The 19867-nt window shown below is 39.2% G+C and overlaps 1 protein-coding gene across 2 annotated transcripts in view; it reads left to right on the top strand.

Moving 5' to 3' along the window:
* prkcab (protein kinase C, alpha, b) overlaps positions 1–19867 on the top strand; it is a 123421-nt gene that overhangs the window by 32620 nt on the left and 70934 nt on the right. The window lies entirely within an intron of this gene.

The following is a 19867-nucleotide window of genomic DNA, read 5'->3' as shown; positions in this document are numbered from 1 at the left end:
GGAAATATATTTTTCCAAAAAGTATTAATCAACAGTGTTTTTCTGATGATTTAAAAAAAAATAAAAAATCTTTATTTGTTGCGAGAAATATCACAAGAGAAAGTCAAAAAAAATCCATCAGATTGAATACCTAAGAGATCAAAGGAGAGGAAAAAGTTCCATGGGACTTGGTTTTAGTGAAGATAGAAACACATACCCAAAGACTGAAGTCGTAAGTGAAGTCTATAAAAACTGTTGCATATCATTTAAACTTTCCAAAAGCTTAGAAAATGTATTTTTAGTCCATGGAGTCCATGAGGTGCTGAAAGGGATGTGGGAACTGTTGTTTATGATTTTTGACTTTTTGTCGAATATCATATAAAAACTAAATAACTAAATAATTGGGGCAGAGTGTTGTGTGTAAACATCCATGCTCAGAAACACTGTCTTCAACTTCCCTTAATATAATATAATATATGCTGCGCACACAGTTACAACATGAACAAAACTGAATGCTGTCATTATCTTGTAGTTGGCAGTGATTGTGATCAATGATTTGTCTTTGTCTGTTGCTATGAAACCATAGCAGGAGAATGGCATTGCAATCAGTTGAAAACAACACAGAATTAGTGATGGAAATGTGGTATTTTTGTTTGTTTTTTATTCAGACGTTTTAATAAAGATGAATGGAAACATTTTAAGGGATTATGCCAACTGATTACAGTTTGCTTGAAATAATTACAATAAGGCAATTAGGTCGTCACTGTGACAACATTAGCACATTTTTTGTAAAAAAAACGAAAGATGTCACAGTTAAGTTTCAGTTGTAATCGCAGTGGAAATGTGTATACATATATATATATATATATATATATATATATATATATATATATATATATATATATATATGTCACGGGCAGTTAAATTACTTTTGGCTTAATTCTGACATCTATCAGTTTCCAAGAAAAAGAATCTTGGGAGCGTATTCTTATAAACTCCAACAAAGCACAACCCTGTCATTGTGTTTGGGGCTGCATAGGCTGCAAATATGCCATTCAGAGAAGCATTCAGAGTTGCAGCCTCTTACGTCATAAGGCTAATCTAATTTCTCTAATTTCATCCTCTTCATCTCCTCTGTCCTCCCTGCTTGTGACCCAGAAATTGTTGACTCAAATATTTTGAAGGATGTCCCAAGTCCTAAAATTGGCATGGAGGAGAGACGACAGAGGAGAGAGGACACTTGCCGGAGGAGCTTTAAGCGAGAACATGCTGATGTCTCCAAAAACTAAGTGATTTTGGCACTTGCAACGTCTTAATGGGGTCGAGCATGTTAATTCAAATTAAAAATCAAAATGAAATACAGATGCATTTCTTCTTTGTTCCAAACAGATTCAATGCTCATCTGACAAAATGTATTAAATAAATGAAGCTGCAACTAAACATTGGTTAGATGATGCATTTATACATGATGTTCAGTTCATATCAGTTTAAAGTGACTCTTCAAAGCAAGGACATCTCATTTCGTTAAATGCTTATCATCTCGCCTCCTCTCTCCTCTTGTCTGTCCTCGATTCCCCTGTTGCAGTCTCTGGTGGGAGGGACTAAAACACAAATAGAGGAGTCGTGTATAGGCAATGAGTGGGTGCAAACTGGGAAATGAGAAAAGGGGAGGCTAACAGCTGACAATGTTGTCATACAGCCCTTCTCTATCTCCGCCCACAAATTCTTATGGTGCATTTGCGTACCTCAGTAGTGGAAATTCAGAACTCTTTTTTTTTGTTTCCCTGTTAAAGGACAAGACCGTCTTTTTTACATTGGGCCCTTGATTTCACATTATAACATGATATTCTACTCACCCCTGCTTGTTGTTGGTCATTTGGAGCTGTTCCGAAGATATTCGAGAGGCGTCTGGCTGCTCTCTGGAGATATTCGGCCATGAAACGGTTTCCTATGGGCAACGTTATACAGGCACAAACTATGCTGTTTATAATTTATTAATTACTGTACACTAGCACTGATAACGTGGAGGTGCGTCGCTTACTTAAAAAAATCCGGGTTACTGTAATTTTGATTTTTTTGTCGTAAAGTGGGTGTTACTGACGTCATCGTCGTGCTACTACCACAGACAGCCCACAGACCTGCTGCCTATTTATTCATTCGGCTAAAATTCAAAATTACAGTAACCTGGATTTTTTTAAGTAAGCGACGCACCTCCACGTTATCAGTGCTAGTGTACAGTAATTAATAAATTTTAAACAGCACAGTTTGTGCCTGTATAACGTTGCCCATAGGAAACCGTTTCATGGCCGAATATCTCAAGAGAGCAGCCAGACGCCTCTCGAGTATCTTCGGAACAGCTCCAAATGACCAACAACAAGCAGGGGTGAGTAGAACATCATGTTATAATGTGAAATCAAGGGCCCAATGTCAAAAAAACGGTCTTGTCCTTTAAGAGCTAATTCTCATCAACAGTTATACAGTTCACTTAACATGAAGATTATTTGGCTTAAAATGCTCTACCAGTACTCAATACTTAGATCAAGAATAATATAAAGATTTTATGTCTTTTTGGCGAGCTATATTTCTGGAGATTGACCTAAAATGCAGAGGTCGGGGTTGGTTTACTTTATCGTAGTTCCTGACAAGGTCTGAGGTGGGAGAGAGGGGTTGAGTGGAGTCTGAAACCAGCTGCTATGATCACTGAATCTTTTGTTTAATTATGTGCTAAGGTTGGCACATTAGCTTTGTGGTATATTTCTTTCAAAGAATCAATTCACTGCTGTATCAGAGATGGTTTACATCCAATTATCAGGTTAAAGGGATAGTTCGCCTCTTTTGACATGAAGCTGTATGACATCCCATATAGCAATATCATTTATGAACATTGACTTACCCCCCGCTGCGTCCTGTGAGCCGAATCCCAGCTGAGTTTTGCGTTCCACGAAGGTAGTCCGGCTAGTTGGCTAGGGTCAAAAAAATAAAGCGTTTTGCTTCTCAAAAAAATATCCGTTCAAAAGAGTAATACATTTGCATCACAAAATGTTGTCCTGGAAAAAGTCAGACCTCACTTCGCTTGGCGCTATTTTTGCCTCCCTTGATATCAATGCGTCCAATGTAAAACAGTGCAGACCGAAGAGCAAACCGAGCACTCCCTAGCCACCTAGCGATAGCCGCACCTGTTACGGTGTTTACTGCTCGGAAGCAGGGGACTGCTGGGTCTGCTCTTCAGTCTGCACAGTTTTACATTGGACGCATTGATATCAAGGGAGGCAAAAATAGCGCCAAGCGAAGCGAGGTCTGACTTTTTCCAGGACAACATTTTGTGATGCAAATGTATTACTCTTTTGAACGGATATTTTTTTGAGAAGCAAAACGCTTTATTTTTTTGACCCTAGCCAACTAGCCGGACTACCTTCGTGGAACGCAAAACTCAGCTGGGATTCGGCTCACAGGACGCAGCGGGGGGTAAGTCAATGTTCATAAATGATATTGCTATATGGGATGTCATACAGCTTCATGTCAAAAGAGGCGAACTATCCCTTTAATAGCACCACACATCTGTACCTACCTGTAGTCCAGATAACCCAGTCTGTTCTGGGTAGTGTTTTGGTTTTGTCCCTGTGGTCTCACATTAGAGGTGTTTTCGACCGCAAAGACAAAAAGCCCATTAGACTCCCCTGCCCTCGCTTTTCACTGTCATCAGCCTGAAAGTATTGCAAATGAATTTTCCCTTGTTGAGCCAATGAAGAGGCACACAACCACACCTATGTTGTCTCACAAAAAGGAATCCAAAAGTGTGTTCTTACAGTTTTTCTCTATTGGTTTGGCTCATTTCTTGAAACAGAAATTACATTCTCAAAACTCTAAGATCATTTGGCATAACACTCTTATAGTTCAGCACAACACCATAGCTAACCTGCAAAAGCACATATCTCTCCCAAAACTGTTCACCCATGCTTCAGACCTGATTTCTTTCCCATGTAAAGAGTCAGTGCCACCCAAATTGCAAAGATCTTTCTCAATTGCCTAGGCTCATTTCTTGAAACAGACCGGATGTTTTCAACACTCTTTAGTACTTTTTGGAAAACTAAACTGAATGGTTCAGCAAAACACCACGGTTCACCAGCAAAAGCTCATATCTCCCCCTAAACAATTCACCCATGTGTCAAAATGAAGTTTCTTTCTCATTCAAATAGTCAGTGCCCCCAAAATGCATTGTCCTTTTGGCATTGTGTGAGCACTACAAGTCAAAATGTTTGGATGTTTTGTCACTATGGCATAGGACTACCTAACAGAATACAATAGTGTATAAAACTGAAGGAAAAAAGTTTCACAGTAAGAGTAGCCTCAAAGCACACACAATACACTCATATCAACCATTTTTATTCACACAAATACTGTGAAGTACGTAACTTCCATTCAGTATAGTATTGTAGAAGGAAAAGAAAAATATACATAGCACACATATACTGTAATATAAACACAAACAAAAAAAACAAGCAAAATTATGTGGCCTACAGTACTGTAAATAAATCTGGAGCTTACAGAAAACACTATAGCAACACTTTACTGGTCGCTGTCGTCCCCCTCCCGCTCACCCTCCGCCTCCCCCGCCCCTCCTTCATGACCACTGTCCTCACCCTCCTGGCCGTCCAGATGTTGCTGTCTGTCTGGCCACAGATTCTCATCAACATCGCAAAATATATTTTCCCTTGCAATGCAACGCGGGAAGAAACGCCGTGCATGCCGCAACCATCCCCTACACTGATCTCCTGTAACGTCTAAACATGCAGCGTCCATTGCATGGAGCAGGGATCTTTGGTCTTGAGCATGATGCTCATACACTCTCCACCTCCATGCAGAGAAAAACTCCTCAATAGGATTAAGGAAAGGGGAATAACATGAGATTCTATATGGTATTGATGGTATCATGTTCTTGGCCCATTTTGACAATTGAACAGATTATTGTGCATGTGATGACTTATACAATGAAATCATGCTGACATATTTTGGATAGAAGAACCATTAGACCAAGAATCAACTAATCAGTTCAGATCACCAAATCTATTCACTTGGAAAATGTGCTAAATGTAGGCAAACTGTGCAAACTGTAGGCTACTTGTACTTAATCTTTTTCAGAGATGCACTGAAACAATTGACACATGTATTAAGACAATTGCAATTTGATGAAAGCAATGAGAAATGCCATTCTGTTGTGAACAATTGCGAGGTGGTTTGGAGATTTGTCCATGTTATTTTGATAATGTAATTTCTGTTTCAAGAAATGAGCCAAACCAACAGAGAAAAACTGTAATGACAGCATTGTCTAACACTCTTGATCAAGTGCACATATGATACACTGATAGTTCAGGACCTTTTCACAGTGATTTTTGGGTTTTCCTCGTTAAATAGCCAAAGCGGCAAATGGACTGTTTAAAAGATGTGAAGTCAGAGCAGTTTGTTGAGTCTTTGTTTGCTAGCTTTTTGTCAGCTTGTTTTCAAAGCAGTTCTTCATCCTGGTCTCTGCTTTAACTGTCTCCAGACTTGCCTTTCACCCTCAATTGTTCATTTTCTGTTGCTCTCCTGGGCTCGCTCCTGTCATTCATCCGTGCATCTCAGCTCTGTCTCTCCTTCCGCCTTACTATTTCTCTCAGTCTGTCTCTTTTTATCTTCCTCTCACTGACAGTCACACACATACATCACTCGCTTCAAGTGCTCATTGGGACTTTTGGTTTGTCTGTTATTGTGCCCATTATTTACCGAATGCCTTTGGTATGGTATTCACCGGTAGCTTTTTAAAGAATATAAAGCATTGGATTTGATTGAATTAATTTCAAGAATATGACACTTTTGTGCACCAAGCTTAAATGTGAATAATACCTTGGCTTCAATACTCTCAGCAAAATCCTTTGAGCCCTGTAGGGTTGGGTCTTTCTGGATTGTGCGTACCTCTCACAAATGCCATCAGATCCCCGATGACTGGAATTTAGGGAATTTAAAGGCCTAATGAACACTTTGTTTTTTTACGATCTTGAACTCTTCGAAAGGCCCACTGCTGACCTGCGAAGTCAGGTTGCTACTGTGGAGGAGTACGGTTGCCAATGTTGGGAATGTAAATGTTAGGTCTGCGAAAATGTTTAGGTAAGAGACAAATGTGGAAGTAATATACAGGATGCAGGTATTCCCAGCAGAACATCACATTGTAAGAATATGAGTTGCAATATAATAGTTAGTAGTTACAATCGTTTCATACTCACTTTACCCATCAGTGGTTTTAATGTTGTGGCTGATTGGTGTACATGTACAGTGACGTGCAAAAGTCTGGGTTTAAAATGTTTAAAACAGTTTTCAAAACTTAGAGACTTCCTGCCAGATTATTTGACAGTTATGCACGGGCTAATCTTAGTTCTATCCATTTTGATTGAGTATTTCATTGTAGCATTTTAGGTGTGTTTGTGGGAATTGTCCTTATGTTAAAGCCAAGTTTGCGTAATCCTCAGCATGTTTACAGACAGGGATGTTTGCTTCCAAATAATTTTGCTATTTAACCAGTGGAATTTTGCCTCTGAAGCTGGTGTGAACAATCGCCCCGAGGGTTTTTCTTTTTTACAGTTAGATAAGGGCTTTGATTTGCTGGGAACCCTGGTAACTGAAATTACTGTGTACTCTCAGAGCTCAGCTTCACCTGTTGAGACAGTTCCTGCTGGCTGCCGTTTCTTAATAACATGACAAACTAAAGTAACTAGCTACCTCAATACACTTGACTTTCTTTACTTTCTTTTCATAGCCTTCTCCTGCTTTGTGAAGATCATATATTTTCAATTTCTTGTAAAGTAACTGTTTCTTCTAAACAGTTACTTTGATAAACATATGATTGTTGGTTGTTGGGACAAGATTTGAGGAGGCACAGTATTTATAAAGTTTATAGATTTGCGTTACTTTTCTTTTCTTTTTTTTAAACTACTGCCTAAGGGAGAGGACTCTAAACTCGTTTCACTGTTTAACACTGTTTTTAACATTGTTTTATCAGAGACAATAAAGATATTCTATTCTATTCTATTTCCCATAGATGACTGTAACAAAGCCACAGGCCTTAAATGGAAACTAACTTTTGCATGGTTCTCCTTCTCATTTTTGTCACTAAAATCGCACAAAATGAAAAACAACACACTTATTTTGCATAAAAGGTTGACAAGAATCTTTTAGCTTTCACTTGATGCCTTCAGATCATTTAATATTCTTCTGAAGAAACTGCTCTCAGTGACAGAAATGTTGATCAAACTTACACATGTCAGTGTTCACGGGATCGATTTCTCAGTCATGTACCAATCCATTAATTTGCATCCTTTTTGGAGTGAGACTTCTCTCGATTTGCTGTCCTCAGCGTGAGTAACCATGATTCACTGAACCCTACCAATCCCTCCTTCTCACCATCATTCCATCTACACTCCTCCATCACTGCCCTTCAGCTTCTGTTCAATATGTGCGGTGTCCTGACTCTTGAGTCTGGCTTCAGGCTTGATAACATACACACACTGTCATTCGCTCTCTTACCCACACACATACTTACATTGGCCCTCTGCACTGTGGGTTGACAGTGACCCTTGCGCCAGCCTCAATGCGTGAATGGCGTCATCTGTCCAACAGATGCTTTGATCCAATCACAGAAACACGGACAGAGAAGACAAAGAGACGTTCACATTAGCATCTGAGTGAAAATTGCTCTTTCTCTCTGTGTCTTTTTATGTTTCATTCACCGTGTTGAGGCGTTGGTGGTAAATAGTGCTGTATTATCAGTCAAGGAGCTCTCTAGAACCAGTGAATGAAGGTGACTCATCCATAGAAGAAAAATATGGGTTTCACAAACCAGATTACATGTCCAGAAAAAGCCTGGATTTTTGACCCGATCAATTTTTCCATCTATTTCATTTACAGATTTTTTACTGTACCACTGTATCTTTTTACCTGGAACTTTTATCACCCATTCCTTTTCTGTTAATTCTGCCCTGACATAATATGAATGGGCACCACGCTGACACACTCATGCAGGTGAGACATGCAAACCCCTCACTAAGTTCTTTATTACAGCCGTCATCAGTGCTCGGGTCAGTTGACACTCTGACATTGCTGAGACCTACACAGTTGGCTTGGCTGGTGTGACGAGCAGAATGAGAGGCATCTTTAACTAATAGCTTGATTGAAAAGGAGGCTCTTGCTTAGAGATGGAGATGGAGAGTAAAGTAAGTGGTGATTCACCGGTAAAATACTACAGCAGATGTTAATTTTACAAAACCCTATAAATAAAAAATACTCAAACATTGCTCTTAATTTGTAATGTTTAAAATTCCCTCTATTTTCTTATAATTCAACTTGTTCTTTGCTGCGAGCAATAAAACAACCAGCTCAATCAGTTCCGTGCTTTGTCCGCTAAGGCTTGACTCAGCTTTGTTCAGTCCAAACAGAATTATACGTTATGGTCGAGATGGCTGCGTGTTTGCCATACTGTATGTCAGGATGTGTATGGGGTGACTTTATTTAAACATGCAACAGCACACACAGTATGGCTGTGTGCTGCAGAGAGGACAGTTGCTTTCTCTGCATGTCAGTGCCGAGTGGGAGAAACACCTGAAGGCAATTCAGCACAAGTTCAGTCAGTAAAAAGTAACCATGACAACTTCATAATGTTAAAAAGAGTTGTGAAACTAACAGTACACATTGTGCTCCAACAAATCTTTCTCCGATAATTCCTTACAACTGCATATGCTGCATGCATACTTTTTTGGGCTCAAACCAAGCAAACATAAAGTTTTTAGAGTGAGGAAAATTCCTCCTAACATAAAGTTGGATCCAATAACCAGCTTGTTTTAACATTGATTTATTTATTGTTGTTTTTTTTTCTTATGGTACTCCCCTGAGAGTTGGCTCCATGTAGATATGTATCTTACACGAGATAGTTAAAGTAAAGACATCATCCAGTTAAATAAATATAAAACTTGCAAGATAGATGGCGATAAAGGAGATTGACAAGACAAGAGAAATAGAATAGAAGAAAAATAACAAAGAAGCAGTAAACCAAATATTAAACTTAGGAGCTTTGCCATTGATGTTTCAGTTACCTTTGCACAAAATCAAGATGGCTGCCATTTCTCATTGCCTGATGCACAGAATCTCGCATCTATCTGCGCTTCACTCTACCGGTATAGATGGCAGGATCGAGAGAGTTCCAGCCAGAGCATTGCAATGAGTCAGATGGAAAGAGTTGAGTTTCCACATGGTTCTGTGTCACTTTGACACATTGACAGTTGGTGAGCTGAAATGTGGCAACTCCCCTTTTCCTTCCTTCTTTTCCTTCTGCTGCTTGCAGTTGTGACAGCTGGCGTTTTTTTTTTTGTTGTTTTCTTACTCTGAAAGGATGCAGGTCCATCCTGATACGTTTGTCTTCTCACCTCCAATTCAAATATGTCTTCTAGCTCAGTTTCTATTGATCATGTTATGCTTGACTAAAACTTCACTCTCAAACTTATTTCCTAGTGATTTCAAGTCTTTTTCTAAAAACAAAACAAAAAACAAGTGCCATGGTTGCATCAACCACCTGGTGGGGCACACAGCCGCATACATCCCAGTGACGTCTTTGACAGCCTCCAGCCATTACCTTCATGGCAGCTTAGTTCTGGCCAGCAGCAACAGCTGTGAGAGTTATCTGACATGCTTGCTCCAGAGTGCAGCTTACACAATGTCAAATCTCTCAACATGTTAATGCTGAAGTGCACAGAGAGCAGATTACAGATTAGAGAGTTGAGCCTTGCTCTGCGCATCAACACATGCAACGGAGTGGAGGCAGAGACGCTGCAAAGAGCTAGCTTGACATAAACTATGCAAAATGTAGGTGAGGCAGTTCGATTAAAAAGATGAACGTCTGTCTGTGTGCGACTAAAACAGAGGAACAGATTGACTCTTTAGATTGCAGACGTTGTGATTATGCAAGGCCACGACAAACGGGGACTGTAGACGCGAGGCTTCTCCTCAGTCAAAAATCCCAATCTGTTTGTATGTTAAGTAGTAAGCAACATTACTTTAGGCTGACCAGATGTCCCATAGTGACGCACCCTCCTGCATTTACACACAGATTGCTCTCAATAAGAGTAACGCAATGCAAAAAAAATTTTTTTACTTGTGCTGCACAGACATGCCGCTAGTAGATTACTTGTTTTGATTTAGTACTTCTTTTAAACAATATTTGAGGGGTTTAGAGCAAATTTAGTATAGTAAGTATAAATACATCATTTAAAGCATTATTACGTATGTGTGTGTGTGTGTGTGTGTGTGTGTGTGTCGTATTGATGAGATCCTGTTTTGTTTCAAGGTTTTGATGTGCCTGGAAACACATACTTCAATCGTCTCATAAATCTCAGATGCCTGAGAAGCTGGAAAATGTGTGTGCGATTACATAAGCTGCTGATTTAATTACAGATATCAAACTGCAATCTGCAGTTGCTGTACAGGTCGCTTTCGTGCTTACATAACTGTGTGTTAGTTAACTGATTAGTGTTTGGGCCTGCTGTACACCTGTCCCAAAGCAGAAAGAAGTAGTGAGGACAAAATGAAAAACCGAACACTTTCACCTGGATGTTAAAGTACAGAAAATATCTTTTTGGTGTTTATTTCACTCAGTTATTTGTGGTTCTTCCAGCGCTGGAGTATGTTGTGCTCACCTTATGCTGCAGTCAACTTTGACTCGCCGAGGATCTCATTGCAGATGTCATCCGGCTCGTGTTTATGAGATGGAACGGCCCCCTTTCCAAAACACATCTTGCTGGGTGTCTGTGCTATATAGCTGCCACTAACTGATTCTGCAAACGCCTGCCTCTGTTGCAGAAGCACCAGCCCTGCACAGCAGTGGGTGTGCCACAATTCGTAAGGACTTAGCCAGAAGGCCAATAAAGCAGAAATGTGCTCATCACAGCTGACATTTTGTTGCCTGAGCCAGTTTATAAAGTTTGAAGGTTGGTCTGTATTGAACAGATTTTTTAATTACTAGACAATCCATCTTTAATATTGATTAATCCACCCTCTCTTTAGAGTTACTTGAGATTACACCTACTCTGAATCAGTCAAACGGTCACATGTCATTTCTTTCTCGACTTATGACTAATTCTTAATGGTTTCATTCTATTTGTTCATTTTAGGACAGTCAAGACTGCTCCTTTGATTTATATACCGCTGCAATGTGACATGATACGGATTTACATTTATGTCCAGTGGTCCTTGAACCATGAACAGAGATCACACATTGCCTGAATATTACATTTACTTTGTTTGCAGATGATTTTTATCCAGAGTGACTTATGAGTGTCTTACTGACTCACAGATGAACACATCGGAGGCAATGTGGGGCTCAGTGTCTTACTTTAGGACACATGAACATGTGGGTTGGAAAAGGTGGGGACCAAACCACCAACCGTCTGAGCCACAGCTCGGGCTACCCTGCCACAGTTGAAGAAATTGGTTGACAAACTGATTCATGGATTTGGTGATATACGATGAATTTGGAACCAGGTCTAAAAAGATGTGAATGTTTCTGTGACTTCCTGTGCAGACAGAAGGTTGCTGGAAACGATGAGGTGTTTGTATTGTGGTTTTAGTCTCTATGTCAGAATTTTATCATCTATAATAGAATCAAACCAGTAAATGTTTTTTGGTTTTGATTGTTTAGCTTACTGTTCAGTTTGTCTTCTTTACTTTACCTTAGTCAGCGCTTTAACAGCAAAATGTCTAGTCTGATAGCAGCTATAGCGTTGACATTGTTATTTTTTTCCTTCCGAAATTTCCGTATCTTTATTAATTTGCCCTTTATTTAAATAGAAAAGTTGCACTGAGATGCAACACATCTTCTTCTAGTGAATCCTGGTCTAGATGGTACCATCATAAAACAACAAAGAATCTCTCGTAAATGCGTCACAGTTAAAAAAAAGAACAGAAAAACATGCCAATGTTAGTACAATGTACACACTGGAAAAAATGCCCCTCCAAAAATAAGTAAGAAAAACAACAAATACAAGACGTTTTTGCTTGAAATAAGCAAACAAATCTGCCAATGGAACTAGTGAAAATCGGCTTGTCAAGGTTTCTTGAAATAAGATGAGATATTTAGGACTTTTGAGATAAAATTGATCTTGAAATTAGCTTAAAAACCTCTTCAAATTTAAAAAAAAAAAAGCTTGTTTCATATGATGTGTGACTCAGAACAATTTGTTTTCAAGACTTTTTCATTTAACAAGATATTCAAGATGTATAGTCTTCAAACAAGTCCTTATATCTTGCTGAAATAGTATTTGTTAGGCAGTTGTGTCTTATATTAAGTGTAATAAGATATTTTGAATAGAAATGAGACAAATACACTTGGTAAGACTTTGATTTTTTTCCAGTACAGTAAAATGACAGGGGTCTGCAAAAGACAGTTCCACACCCCAAAAAAATCCAACACATTTCTCCTCCAGTTAAAACTATGTAAAACAGCAACAGCCAGTTCTTAAAAGGATGTAAAAGTATGTAAAAGTATGTAAAAGCAGAATAGAGAAAAACAGATTTACCCACCAGGTAAAAGTAAGTGAGTAAGGTAGTTTATCTAAGAATGCCTTTGCAATAATCAGCTTTATTTGCATTTTTCCTCTCATGTTTAGAGAGCACAATCCTAAAGAGTCAGACAAGCTGCAATAGTAAGTGTGTTATTCTTTATCTGTTCGCATTATGCAGCATTATATGTCAATTTCAGTTTTTGATTCACGGCCATACACAGGGATTTGTTGTCATACTGTAGAGGCGGAGAAAAGATACGTACAGAAGCCACCAAAAACTGCATATTCTTTATACAGTATAACAATACGTTGTTTTTTTCGATGTTGTGTATTTCCTGTTAGTCATGATACAGAGCACTAAGGTAAATTTCTGGAGTATGCAAACATATATCATTAGTTTTATTATAGGACTCAAGCAGAGCTTCAATCTTCTAGCAGTTAAATCCAATCTGATGTTTATTCTTGTTCTGTGCCTTTATTATATCATTTTCTTTTCTTCCTCGCTTTCTCCAATACCGTTGTATTTACTCTCTTTGCTGCACATGCCGCTGTGTTTCACAATTTTTTTTCAAAACTCAATCTCTTATAGTGAAAGTGTCGCTGTTTATACTGTAGCTGTTTGTGCGTTACTTGGTAACAAAATGGCGTTGTGGTACTAGGCTGAAAACCAAATTGGGAACTATCTTAGCCACCGGGGGCTCCAGTGCAGTTTCAGGCCATAGCAAAGATAGGTGTACCCCAAAGCAAGTTGGAAGCACATAGTTTTAAGGTTCAGACACTTCTCTAGTGTTACTTTAAAAGAATGCAAACTTTATTTGATGCAGTTGCCGTACAGAAGCAAAGCTGTTGCTTCAAAGCAAACATCGCTTTCATTCTCTTCTCTTTACTTCAGTGAGATAAAACAGGAAATAACATATTAGCTGGATAAAAGAGTTTGTGCTTCAAATAACCCCACCTGTCTCTTCCACTCTCCTGTGTATGTTTAAATTGGTTGTATGTGTTATTTATGTTATTATATCATACAATTGTTTGTGTGTGTCTGCTGTACATTTTTGTCTATTCTGCTGCAGGATGAGTTGAGCTTGTTATTTCCCATTGACTGAGCGCCTCATTAAAATCCACTCGCAGGACAAACAATGACAGATGCCTTCTGCAATAATAAACCCCCATTTAGAAATGAAGAAAAATAACATAAGAAACATAATATCAGTGGGGACCTCTGAATGATAGCTTTGTTTCAGTCCACACCACTTGTATGTAACAGATGAGACCCTTTGTTTAATATCTTGTTCAGGGTAAAAAGCCAGAGAATCGGTTCCTCAGCACACTTTTAACAACCTAGTGTGACCAATGCATTTCTAAAAGAGAGTAATTAAGGCTTAATCATTTCAAAGATAAGCACAGACCCACAAATATAATCATTCATCCTACTTATCAGCGTGCCTCAAATGCTAGTTATGTCCAACTTGCTTGGAAAATGTTAACTGATGGAGCAGGTCTTATGTGAATGAATTCATTTCCAGGTTTTAATAAAGGTGCTGGAAAGAGTTTGTCTTGACATTTTCATAGAGGGAACGACGAATAGGTAATTAAAAGAAAAGAAGAAGAAGAAAAACTGGCTAGCAGGAAAAGAAGACATCAAGAATAAAATAAAAGACTGGCAGGGAATCTCTGAAAGCCTGTCAAAGTTGTATTAAATTAAGAGGAATTTAGTGAATCTCCTCCTGAGGAAAAGATATAAGAGCTGCTGCACTTGAGGCCCTGCTGTTTTTAAAGAACCAGGAAACGTAGAGGGAGTTAATGAGGGTCTGGCAGAAGAAAAGAAACATTTTGGAAGGGGGCAAAAAGTAATGTGAGGTAGCACATAAAGGTCAAGCAAAGATGGGAAGGCACGGAAAGGAGAAATCAAAAGTGTCGACAGGTCTCCTTCCTTGAACCCGGAGGAAGATGAAATAGAGCAAAGAATTGTGGAAGCTGGAGGGGTTTTCACCTTGCAGGAAGATGGAAGGGAAAATGGTTGGGGATGGGGAAGAGACAGTGTTATATAGTATACTGTTTGTGTCAAAAGAACGATCCCTACCAGGCTGTGATTAACATGAGGAGGAGCTGTAATCTGGGCACATGGAGATGAGGTCCAATTATCTTGCCTGTGAGATGAGCCTCGTGAAGAGAACAAATGGCCTGAAAATCCATGCATACTGTGCACAGACTCACTGTCAGCTAGGGGGAACTGTATGATATGGCAATGTGTATCAGTACACTCCATGACAACACGTGTACACTTGTGCATGTGTTTGAGTTGTATTTTCTGTTGCCAGTGTTGGGGTGTTCCTCCTTCTGGGCTGTGTGTGTGCGCATGTGTGTGGGCGACCTGCCCTTCTGTTTGACAACTGCATCTGTTCTCTCAGTACTTCATTTTTAGGATAATTTGCCTCTTAAAAGCCTTGTTTTTGATTTTCTTGCCTTCTATTGTTTTCTGGCTTTCCATATGAGCTTAATCATACATTTACCAAAAGGTAAAAATCACAAATATCATGAAATTTATGCATTTCATCAGATTGATCTGTTGTGTCAGATTGGGATATCGCTATTGCATAGAGCTGACCACAAATCAATGTATGTGCCAACTCGAAGCTGTAGTCATGAGCTTTGGGTAGTGGCCTCATATGAATGAGATTGCATCTCATCTACCACAACTGAGGCAGGAAATGAGGAATCGGGTAGGAACAATAGATTCTAACCACAGAACGATCTTGATGATAGAATTTGGTGGTTTGGACGTCCGATAAGGATTCCTGTCTCGGAGCCTCTCTGTGGAGATATTCTGCTCATGTTTAACTGAAAAAGGATCCGGACGCAGACCCAGAACATGATGGAGGGATTTCATGCCCCATCTGTTCTGGAAATCCTTTAGAATGCTCAGGAAGTCGCAGGGAGTACTGCAGGAGGGTTACCCTGCTTAACACGCCTCCATTACGACATGGAAGAGCAGAGGGGATGATAGATACACATGTACAGATTTGTTTTGCCTATAATGCAGCATTATTACATTAGACACATAATGGAGAAAAGAACATGATACCTGAATGGGTTCAAATTTTAAAAAAATGAATACAGTTGTACCGCAGTTATCGTGAACATTTTGTTGGAATACTGCTCAGGGTAACTAATTTTAGCCTACCCCTAATGTGCTTTTATCTAAAGGTAGTCCATCTCTCTGTCAGGTACATACTGTACACAGTTGCACACCACTACATATGCACACACACACACACACACACACACACACACACACACACACACACACGCACACACACACACACAGCTGCCCCAGAAATGTCAGTCTGAGCCGGTGCTTGAAACTGTGCTGTTACTGAAGAGAGGAGCTGCTCAGAAAAGTGGACTATCGAAGAGTTTAGCTTCCCTGACATGTTTACGTCCCTGCAGTCGACACGCTGTGTTATTGTGACCCATTGTTCTCTTCACACTAACTTAGTTTGATCCCTTATAAGCTGAACTTCCAACTTACCTCCAAAGCTTTTTTTGGTTATCCTTGTGTAATACTTTTCACCTTATCAGCTTAGACTTTCACAATTATTCATTAATTCTTGGGTTTATGTACTGTTTACATCCCACCAGTCTGCGCTCCCTAGTGAGGCCACTAACTTGAAAGAAACATGAGTTGTGCAATCGTTACTGTACCAACCCTCTAACAACAGAACTTTTTGCCTTTGCCTTTGCACTTCACTTCAGATTCTTATTTAGTCACACAAATCAATGTATGTAATTGCTGAATGAATGGGAGCTCATTAACTGCAGACAGACTAATGATGCTGCCAGATCCTGCTCCCTGCTGAGGTGAAGTTTAGAAGATGAATAGTCATAAAACCGCCACTCTCAGCAGAGAGCGGCCTGTAGGGAGGTGTATCAGATGAAGGAAGCACAACACAGAGCCTAACCTGATTTAATAACTTAATGGCTGCGTGTGAACAACACCTCACTGCTGAGTATAATTTCATAAAGCTCAAATTGGGTTTTGTCGTCAATGATTAATGGTCTCAACAAGGCCTCAGAATGCATGTAGACTATGAATAACAGAGGCATATTTAGTATTATACAATTGATTCTGATGCCTGTGATTAGTGGGTGCCTCGCTCTCTGGTATTCAACAAATCCCAAACAGATATCAAGGTTCATTTTGTTGATTCTCACAAACTAAAAGATTAAGTCTGGATTTAGGTTTTTATTTGCAGATAATGACAGCAGACTTGACTTGACCCTCCCTCCTTTTCATCCCTTTGACCTCATTTTTCACATTTTTCTTCATATCCTCTTTCCTGCAGCTCCTGCAGTTTGCTAGCATTCATCACGAACGCAACAATAAACCCCGAGCAGGAACACAAGACTTGCTTTGCTGTCATAACAGCAGGTTTCAACACACAGAAAGGCACACACATGCTTTTACAAAGTGCATACTCATCCCGTCATAATCTCTCTCTTCCTCCAGATAGTGCTGTGTGTGAAAAATATTGGGTCAGCAGGAGCAAACATTTCTGACCGTCCATAGATAGACAGACAATAAAAGAGAATACAACTGTGGAGACTGTGTAAAAATGTGAATGAAAGCAGAGTGCAATGATACGCAAATATCATAAATCCAAATTTTATTCACAATAAAACATAGAAGTGAGACATCTGACAGTTTCTCCTCTTGAATTTGATGGCATCAACACATCTCCAAAAAGCTGGGACAGGGGCAACAAGAGGCTGTGATACTACGAAGAAACAGCTGGAAGATAATGTTGCAGTTTATGAGGTTAACATGCAACAGGTCAGTTAAACATAAACTGAGCACCTCAATGAGGCAGTGTCTCTGAAGTAAAGATGGGCCGGTTCAGATATTATGATCCTCAATGTCACATTGCAAAGGCTTTGGTTATTGCATCATCTATAGTGCATAATATCATCAAAAGAGTCTGAAAATCTGTTCACATGCACGGGACACAAACAAACATCATTATTTGTATTTGATCCCTGTGATCCCCCGGCCCTCAGGCAGCACTTCAATAAAAAGCCACGATGTCATGGAAATCACTGCATGGGCTCAGGCCCACGTCCACACATCGGTGTCTGTGAAAACATTTCACTGTGACATCCGCAGATGCAGGTTAAAGCTCACAAAAAAATATCTTGTGATTCATCAGAATTTTAATTCATTTTGGGAATCATGGACACCACATCCTCTGGACTAAAAAGGAGAGGGTCTGCCCAGCGTGTTATGAGCGTTCAATTCAAAAGCATCTCTGATGGTACGTGGGTTGCATTCGTGCCTGTGGAACTGGCAACCTGCACATCAGGAACCGCACCATCACTGCTGAAAGGTATACGCAGATTTTAGAGCATCATATGCTCCTATCCAGATGATGTCTGTTTCAAGGAGGGCGTTGCAAATTTCAGCAACACAATGCGAAACCACGTGTGGCATCTGTTACAGTTCAGGTCCCGGACTGATCTGTCAGAAAAACAGATGTGTTAGTATGATTGATATATAGTAAATGTCTCATGTTCAGCATTTGATATGTTTTCTGTGTTCTATCGTAGCTAAAACATTGTTACATAAGATTTGCAAGTTTTTGCTCTCTGTTTTTATTTACCTTTTTATGCACGGAATTGGGGATGTATTGATGGGTGAAACTGGCTGAATATCATATGAAAGATAATATCACGACAACCAGGCTATATTTCCAATATGGCATCTTCGCTAATTCGTTTTTCACGCCGTTAAAAAGTTAGAAATAAGGAAGCGAATATCAAAATGTCACATTGTGTTATTTTCTTCATTGGATCCAATTGAAAATATAACCATGGGAAAACAGGCGATTAAGACCAAGCGTGTTTTTACACTATAGTAACTACAGGTTGTTGGCGCAGTATCTGTGATGCAGGATGGTGATGAGATAAAAATGACAGTTTAATATTTCTGCAGCATACAAAGGACAAGAATAGTTGTTGTATGTATGTTAGTTAGCTGACAAATGAGAAAATGTCTAAGTACAAAAATATGTGGTTCCAGGCTTCAACATGAAAACTGAATTTTTCTGATTTTTTTTGCTTTTTTAGGCAAAATTGTGTTGATTTTTTTAGTCTGTACCTGGTTTTTAAATCCTATGTTTTAACTTTAAGAAGATAAACCCAAACAAAAAATACAGAGAATTATAGGTTTTGCTCTGTCACTGGTGCTCAGTTCATGAAACTAGACTTCTCTAAACTGCAAGCGCATTCATGACAATTATTTCACGGCACATCACAACTCTATTATATGTCTCCAAGGAAAGTAGCTCACCCAAAACATTTAATTATTGCAACAAAATCCAGTTCCTGTGTTACTAACTTTGGCAATTTCACCCAAATTAAAAGTTGTTTTGTCATTTTTGAGTGGTATTTCTTAAAATGTTTAGATGCTTTTTCACCGTGGCATCAACCTTGGGAATGTTTTTATATGCACATCTGTAATTTTGCAGAACCAAACAGATTTGACAGTTTGATCTCACTGAATGCTATATCACACTAAGCTTTATAGATTACGATAAAATCCTACTTGAAAAGTCATTATTGTACTAAACAGAAGTACACAGAGAGGGGATGTATGTATTGTGCGTATATGAAATCTTTTGCCCCACAACCCTAAATTGGATTAAGTGGTTATAAAAAAAATGGATGGCTAGATGATATTTAACCAAAAATTCCTTTTGATTCTATAAAGTTATACTATAAGATCGCACATGGGAAAAATGTAATAAAAACGCTGATGTTACGGAAGTTAAGTTACAAATATAAATTGTGCCCCTTAAGCAACATTTGCATTCTGCAAGGGATTAAGAAAAATCTCCCTGCATAGGCACAACCTTTTCCTGCTGCGTCCCCCTATTATGTCCTCACAAACATTCATGGCAGCTACAGATGTGTGTGATCTTATAGCCGATAATCAGAAACCTTTCATCTCCTCTCTGAATCAACTATTTTTTGATACTCTGGAATGGGAGGCATGAGGCAGTTGCTATGTTAACTGTTATTCAATGTTCTGTGGCGCTGTTACACCAGGTCAAATTCCTGATTCTGATTCTGATGATGATGATGATGATTCTGATGATGATGGACAGAACGCCACTGTTATCCTTTCACACACAGCTAAACATTTCATTGTAATACCGGTTTGGTAGAAGCTGACATTATCCTGCACGACGGTGTTCTGTTACCTGGCTAATCTGGTCCTCTTGCTTATTTTGGTATCAGGCATTTATTGTGTGTATTTT

The sequence above is a fragment of the Odontesthes bonariensis genome, chromosome 21, assembly GCF_027942865.1.
Source record: "Odontesthes bonariensis isolate fOdoBon6 chromosome 21, fOdoBon6.hap1, whole genome shotgun sequence".
NCBI classification, from domain to species: Eukaryota; Metazoa; Chordata; class Actinopteri; order Atheriniformes; family Atherinopsidae; genus Odontesthes; species Odontesthes bonariensis.
The sequence above is the reverse complement of the archived record's forward strand: the minus strand, read 5'-3'. Positions and strand labels throughout refer to the sequence as shown.